Source organism: Sus scrofa, chromosome 1 (genome assembly GCF_054392235.1).
Source record: "Sus scrofa isolate SSC_HxYL_T2T_F1_AM1 chromosome 1, Sscrofa_HxYL_maternal_Yorkshire_Landrace_v2.0, whole genome shotgun sequence".
Taxonomy (NCBI): domain Eukaryota; kingdom Metazoa; phylum Chordata; class Mammalia; order Artiodactyla; family Suidae; genus Sus; species Sus scrofa.
In genome coordinates this window covers 121590982-121599356 of record NC_139383.1, presented here as the reverse complement: position 1 = coordinate 121599356, position 8375 = coordinate 121590982, and the positions used below count along the sequence as shown (strand labels likewise).

The following is an 8375-nucleotide window of genomic DNA, read 5'->3' as shown; positions in this document are numbered from 1 at the left end:
GCAACACAAGATCCAAGCCACATCTGCAACCTACCTTGCAGCCCATGGCAACACTCGCTCCTTAACCCACTGTCAGAGGCCAGGGATTGACCTTCATCCTCACAGAGACAACGCTGTGTTCTTAACCTGTTGAACCACAGTAGAGAACTCTCAGTTGTTTTGTCTTTAAGTCTTAAACACAGATTTATTTACTCTTTTTTTTTTTCAGTCTTTTGTCTTTTTGCCTTTTCTAGGGCCACTCCTGTGGCATATGGAGGTTCCCAGGCTAGGGGTTGAATCGGAGCTGTAGCCGCCAGCCTACGCCAGAGCCACAGCAACGCCAGATCGGAGCCACATCTGCAACCTACACCACGACTCACAGCAACGCCAGATCCTTAACCCACTGAGCAAGGCCAGGGATTGAACCTGCAACCTCATGGTTCCTTGTTGGATTTGCTTCCACTGTGCCATGATGGGAACTCCTATTTACTTTTTTTTTAAGGAACATTTTTGTATTCACATAGGAATGGTGCAAACGGTGCTTCATGTTTCTCTATAGTTTATTTCATTCAGTAAAGAATGGAGGATTTCCCTTTCCTGTTCATATAATATGAACAAAAGTATGTAGGTATAACTCAGAGCCTCACTGTGCCCAGAGCTGGTCAGGCACCACAGGAAGCACTGCTTTCAGTGTGGACTCGGCTAAAAGATAAAGTCTTAAGAGAGTTTAAGTTTGTACCTGATAAATTGGAAAGTGTTGAGAGGAAAGTGGCCAGCATGGCAAGGTACCATCTCCTCATGGGGAAAAGGCAGAAAGCACTGAAATGCCTCTGAAGAGACATGGTCACCGTCTTCAAGCATCAGAACGTGAGGGTTAGCTATGGTTCAGTTTCTCAAGGATGTACAACTCAGGACGTGTCCTCAGAAGTTATCATGCATCCTGGGACAGGGTGCTCGCAATAGGATGATGGACAGAAGGTATTGATTTTGATACATATCAAAAATTGCTTTTCTGAAAGTATGAGGCCTCTCCACCAAGCTGGATGCAAATCAGCTCCCTCCCTAACAGGATAGACTGTGGAGTAGGGGGATGGGATTAAGCCCAACTGAGGGCATGTTGGCTAAACCAGACTCAATTGGAGAACATTAAAATAACATGATTCAGCTGCCTTTGGAGTTCTTGCTGTGGCACAATGGGATCAGCAGTATTCCTGGAGTGCTGCGATGCAGGTTCGATCCCTGGCTCTGCACAGTGGGTTAAGGATACAGTGTTGCTGTGGCCTGGATCTGATCCCTGGTCTGGGAACTCCATATTTTGCAGCATGGCCAAAAAAGAAAAAGAAAAGAAAATGATGCCTTTACTTGCAAACCTCACTTACAGGTGCAATTTGGCAAAGAAAGAAGCTGTATTATGCAGTTGGGGGCTGAACTGGAATTGATGGCAGAAGTCCCAGCAGGACACATTTCTGCTCATGGGAGGAAACTATCCCAGGAGGTAGAAGTCCTTAAACATGAAGAGGACTCCCTGTAAACAGTGAGTGAGCTCCCCTTTTGGGCCGTGTTGAAGCATCTTCCTTCAAAGGAAAAACCTACACCAGGCAGGAGGTTGGATAAGCTGATTTCCAAGGCCTCCTCAAACTCTCCAATTCTATGATCCAGTTACCTGGGGTCTTTTCAGTGAGCAAATATTTATTGAGCACTGACAGTGTGATGCACATCAAGTATTGAACACCTCTTGTACATCACTTCAGGTCTGCTCAGCCTGGCCTCTTGTGCCAGACACAGCTGTGGCCCCCAGTTCTTTGAAGACTTCCACTAGTTCTGCACAGAGGCAGCCTGGCCGGACTTCACTGCAGGCCAGCATCCTAGGCCTCTTGCTTCTTGCTTCTGCCTCTTTGAAGCTGTCATTGGATGCACAGGAGAATTCACTTGAAACTCATGCCTGCATAACCTGGAATGGTGGGGGAGTTAAAGTTTGGTGAGATAATTCTTGATCAATTGGAGGTGGCTGTATACTTTCTCTGTCTATCCTGAGTGGAAGGGCCTGAGATGCTCCTCGGAAGGTCATGCAGTATCCAGCTGGTACTTGTAGCAATGGTCAGCTTGACAAAGCAACACTGTACTGGCTTTCATTCTCCCTGTCCTTTGCTCTTGCCTGCTGGCATCACACCTGCAAATAACTGCTAGTGCAGAGCCTTTTTTGTTTGTTTCTTTGCTTGCTTGTTTGGCTGCAGCTTGCAGCAGCCTGATGTGAGATCTCAGTTCCCAGACCAGGGATTAAACCCAGGTTGCAGTGGTGAAAGTGTAGAATACTAACCACTAGACCACTAGGGAATTCCCAGTTTGCGCATAGCCTTTATCTTAGACTCTGCTTTGGGGTAAACTCAGGTTAACATCAACTGTAATTGGTGACAGAAGTATAGTATTGATATTTTCTTTATATCCTTTTTATGAAGCGGTATTTTCCTATATGCCCTTATTTGATTATAAGGTATGCACATATGGATATTTTTATTTGGCATTAAATAAAATGTTTTTGTTTGTTTGTTGTTTTTTTGCTTTATTTGGGCGGCACCTGCGGCATATGGAAGTTCCCAGGCTAGAGGTAGAATCAGAACTATGGCTGCAAACCCTGAGGTTAAATGTCTATTTCCATCATCCGTGGATTCAGAGGTTTCTGCAAAGACTGAAGGCTTAGGCTTCTGATGTCTCTTTTCTCTTCTTTTGTGAATCAGTTAAATAAGTTTCTCAGCTCCCTTCTTGCTAGGAAAGAAGGTTCTCTCTGCTGCATATCAAGATGGACCACAGTTCAACGAGCTCCCCCGACATCACCTGCTACCAGCCCGTCTTTCCCTCTCCTGAAACTAATTTGTTTCTCCTGGGACTTTGTCTTGCCTGGGCACCTTGCTTTCAGTGACTATTTCCTTTTCCAATTCTTTTCCATTGATTTTCTTCTCTTAGTTAGTAGACTCTTGAAGTTTTTTCAACTTCATTACCTATGTATTTCTCCAAAGAGTTCTTTATTTTTTCTTTCCCTTTTTTGGGCACCCTGTGGCATATGGAGTTCCTGGGTCAGGGATCAGATCTGAGCCACGGTTGTGACCTAGGCCACAATTTCGGCAAAACTGGATCCTTAACCCACTGTATTAGGCTGGGGTCGAATCTGCATCCCTGCACTCCCAAGATGCCACTGATCTCCTTGCACCACAGCAAAAACTCCTCCAAGGAGTTCTAACGCTTGCTTAGTTCATTTATTAGATGGTGACTTTTGCAAGGCCACCTAGCAGTTTTTGCTTGATTGAGATTTTAGCATACCTCAACAAATCATATATTTGTGGAGTGTTCTTTCTCCAACCTGGAGTAACATACATACATGTTGAGAAGGGGGCTTGTGAGCGGTTGGCAACCAGGGAAAGGAGCCTCATGGAGCTATCTGGGGTGGTTGCCCTTTTGGACTTTGAAATTTACTAGCAGCAAATGTTATTTTTATAGAGCAGTGGTCATTTGCCAGGCACTCTACTTTCATTAGCACATTTAACCCTGATAATAAACCCACAGAGCAGGTACTGTGATTAATTCTATTTTGTAGATGAGGAATCTAAGGCATAGAGAGTTTAAGTAACTTACTCAAGGTCACGCAGCTCATACAGAGTTCCAAATCAAAATCTGGTCCCAACCAGCCTCTGAGGATTTAAGTGGAGACTTTATTTTTGTGTGTGTGGTTGTTGTTTCTGGCTGCATTCGCAGCATATGGAAGTTCCCAGGCCAGGGATCAAATCTAAGCTGAAGCTGTGACCTGTGTCACAGCTGTGGCAATGCCAGATTCTTAACGCTCTGTGCCACAGTGCAAACTCCCAAGGGGAGAGTTTGAACATCAAGATAATCACATCTGAAGTTTCCTTCCCTGACTCACTTTGTGACATACTTTCCTTTTTTCACATTTGATTTAAAAAAACAAACCTCTCTCACTTCTCTCATTCTTCTTGTGTTTTTAAGTAACTACCACACAGTTTTCCATAGTAGAAAAGACAAAGGATCAAGCAATCAGCACTTGCCTTGATTGGTGCCCAACTTTCCCATTTGCATCCTCATCTCCATTCTCACAAGTGCCCTCACAAAAACTCTTTTCAAACTTGTGCACAGATAATAAGAGTGTACACTGAAACTTAAAGGGAGAGCAAGAACTAAGTGTAAATCTTACCTTTGAGACACACAATCCTGAATTCACCAAATGTTTACTCTCTAGTTCCATGCCAGACAGATAATGGCATGAACCTTTATTTTATAGAAATAAAAAAAAATCCTATTGAGGTTGGGTGGAGATAGTCATAGAAGAGACTATGGCAGGAGGTACAATGAAAGTAAGTGCTTATACTCTGCAAATCTCTCTTACCCTGTATTACATCTCTCATGCACAGAATTCCTTACATAACTTCACTATTCACAAAAGCCAAGACATGGAAGCAATCTAAATGGCCATTAACAGAGAAATGGATTAAAGATGTGATACATATATCCAATGGAATATTGCTCACCCATAAAAAGAACAAAATAATCCCATTGTAGAAACATGGATGGACCAAGCATGATTATCATACTGAATGAGATAATCCAGGCACAGAAAGACAAATATCATATGATACCACTTATATATGTAGAATCTAAAAAATATATATATACAAATGAATTTATTCACAAAACAGAAATAGACTCACAGAGAAAACAAACTTATGGTTACCAAAGGGGAGAGCAGGTGGGGAGGGATAAATTAGGAGTTTGGGATTAACATATATACATCACTATATATAAAATAGATAACCAACAAGGACTTGTTGTATAGCACAGGGAACTATACTCAATATCAAGTAATAACCCGTAATGGAAGAGAATGTTAAAAAAGAATATACATATTTATATACTGGTATAACCAAATCACTTTGTGGTACACTAGAAACTAACATATTATAAATCAACTACAATAAAATAAAATTTTGAAAATGTGCTCTTTAAATGGAAGAACTTGTGAAGAAAGAAAACTACAAAATTGGCCTCCAAATTATTAGCTAGTGGATTCTCTACACCTTTGACTGGATTTACTTCTCTTTAATAAATTAGGATGAGATGCAGAAAGATTCATGAAGGATGCCAATCACAGTTTATTGCTTTCTCACCTACCTTTCAAGAAATAAAACTATGAGGGGCACATCATGCAAGTAAAAGATTATAAGGGTGTCCTATGAAGGAATAAAACTCATCTCCACCAAGGAATCCTACTACTTTACAATCATACCTGCTGAACCTTGAGAGTTGGTTTTATAAGCCGTAAACTCCATGCCTCCTAAAGTAAAAATAAACAAAAACATAAGCAATTCCATTACCACTTTCTTTTAATATATCTTAAGATAAGTGGGGAAAAAATGGGTGAGAAAGGAAGTTATTAAGTGATGCCCCCAAACTCTGGGAAATCTTGTGAATGAGATCATGACTAGATAAGACCAAGCCTGGTTAGGCAAAGGCTGAGGTGTAATCCAGCTAGAATCTCAACAGGAAGGGTGTAAACCCAAACGTCATGAATTAGTGTGAATTTAAAATTTAAATAGTTTATTTAAAGGATTCCAGTAGTTAAGTTTAGTCTACCAGGAAAAGTCCTTAAGGATCTAAATACATGGCTGCAGGGACTCTGAACAACTCTAGAACACATTCTTTTTCCATCTGCAGCTTAGGTAACCTGTGCTGTCAGCAGAAACCCCAAGATGGCATTCTTGCCTTATTTTTCTAAATGGTTGCTTTGGCTCAAAAACAAAACAAAATCTTCTGAAATGCTCAGAAGGTTGGGTAGCTCAATTGGCAGAGGGCAGGGTAGAAGGAGAAAGTGACATGCTTTCTATTACCTAATAATAAGGGTTTCCTGAGTGGGTGGAAAAGGCAGTTGCCTACTGGATGTGATTTTAGGTATGCTAGAGAAAAAGGTCCCTGCTCACAATGATCTATGTGTGCTGGTCAGCCGTGCTGCGCACAATGGGATTATGAGACCTTCTTTCTATGCATTACCAGTGAGACTATAAGGAGCCCGCCATTGACATGTAGAGGAAGTGGCACAGTAAGACAATGCCAGCCACAGGAAACTGGGTGTGTTATCCATTTAGCAGCAACCTGAAGGAAGAGGGCACAGGAAAGGTAAACTTTGACCAAACCTGAGATTGAGGGGAAATAATACTTGTTTTAATTCCATTTTATAGTTGAGAGTTTTTGTTCACTTCCTATCTTGTTTTAATCTTTCTAACAATCCTGCACCTTGTAGCAGAACCACCGTTGCCAGCTTATGCAAGATAAAATGCAGATTCTGGAGCTGCTTATTGTCTAACATTGTACAGGATAATACAAAGTCATCAAGCAGTGGGATGATGTTGGAGAGTCAGAATGAAAGTTACCTGTTCCCTCTTGCATGTATGGGGCCCCTCCCTCTGAGGCAACTGCTTCCCCCCCCGCTCCCCGATAGTTAAATACAAACCTCTGCCGTCACTTGCTCTGTTGTGATAGAGGATACTGTGAGAAAAAGAATGTATGTGTGTGTGTGTGTGTGTGTGTGTGTGTGTGTGTGTGTGTGTGTGACTGTGGGTCACTTTGCTGTACAGTAGAAACTGACAGAACACTGTACACCAATTACAATGGAAAAATAAAAATCATTTAAAAAATCCAATTTGCACTTTTCACTCTCACTTCTCTTGATCTCTCAGCAGAAACTGACACTTGATCATTCCCTTCCTAAAATGCTCCCCCCATTCAACCCAAGTTCTGAGATTCCACACTTTCCTGGTTTTCCTTCTAGCATCTGGCTTTCCCATTTCAAGTCTCCTAGGCAGGCTTATTTGCCTCTATCTAATCATCAGAAGTTCCTTCTAGTCTCTCCTAGTTCTTCTGCTCTTTTCCTCGCATCTCACTCCATACATCTCTACTGTTTTAATTACTGATGACTTGAAAATTAAAATCTCCAGCCCAGATCTCTCCTCTGAGCTCCAGACCTGCATAGGGACCTACTCGTGACATTTTTACTTGATTATCTCAAAGATACCTAAGAAGTAAAACTGTCACTGTTTGCAGATGACATGATACTATACATAGAAAATCCTAAAGATGCTATTGGAAAACCACAAGAGCTCATCAGTGAATTTGATAAAGTTGCACATACAAAATTAATACATGGAAATCTCTCACATTTCTATACACTAATAACAAAAGATCACAAAGAGAAATTTGGGAAACAATTCCATTCACTATCACATCAAAAAGAAAAAAATTACCTAGGAATAAACCTACCTAAGGAATCAAAAGACCTGTACTCTAAAAATTATAAGATGCTGATGAAAGAAATCAGAGATGATACAAACAGATGGAAAGATATATCATATTCTTGGATTGGAAGAATCAATATTGTCAAAGTGACTATACTACCTAAGGCAATCTACAGATTCAGTGGAATCCCTATCAAATAACCAATGGCATTTTTCACAGAACTAGAACAAAAATTTTAAATTTGTATGGAAACACAAAAGACCCCAAATAGCCAAAGTGATCCTAAGAAAGAAAAACAGAGCTGGAAGAATCAGGCTCCCTGACTTAAGACTATACTGCAAAACTACGGTCATCAAAACAGTATGATACTGTCACAAAAACAGAAATATAGATCAACGAAACAGGATAGAAAGCCCAGAAATAAACCCACACAATTATGGTCAATTAATCTATGACAAAGGAGGCAAGAATATACAATGGAGAAAAGACAGTTTCTTCAATAAGTGATACTGTGAAACCTGGACAGCTACATGTAAAATAATGAAATTAGAAGTATTCTACACCATACGCAAAAATAAACTCAAAATGGATTAACAACCTAAATGTAGGACCAGATACTATAAAACTCTTAGAGGAAAACATACGCAGAATACTTTTTGGCATCAATCACAGCAATGTCTTTTCAGATACACCTCCTAGAATAATGAAAATAAAAGCAAAAATAAACAAATGGGGACCTAATTAAACTTAAAAGTTTTTATACAGCAATGGAAACCATAAAAAAAGAAAAGAACCTATAGAATGGGAGAAAATATTTTCAAATGAAGAGACTGAGAAGGGATTAATTTCCAAAATATATAAACAAATCATGTAGCTCAATATTAAAAATCAAACAACCTAATAAAAAAATGGACAGAAGATCTGAATAGACATTTCTCCAAAGAAGATGGACAGAAGGTCAAAAAACAAATGAAAAGGTGCTCAACATTGCTAATTATTAGAGAAATGCAAATTAAAACTTTAATGAGGTATTACCTCACACCAGTCAGAATGGCCATCATGAAAAAGTGTATAAACAATACATGCTGAAGAGGGTGCAGAGA

General features: G+C 40.2%; 1 long non-coding RNA gene across 1 annotated transcript in view; it reads right to left on the bottom strand.

Moving 5' to 3' along the window:
• Positions 1-2922: 2922 nt before the first annotated feature.
• LOC110260996 (uncharacterized) overlaps positions 2923-8375 on the bottom strand; it is a 625553-nt gene continuing 620100 nt past the window's right edge. Inside the window, exon 10 of the long non-coding RNA XR_014810176.1 lies at positions 2923-5317. This is a non-coding gene — a long non-coding RNA (uncharacterized LOC110260996). The remainder of the gene's footprint in view (positions 5318-8375) is intronic.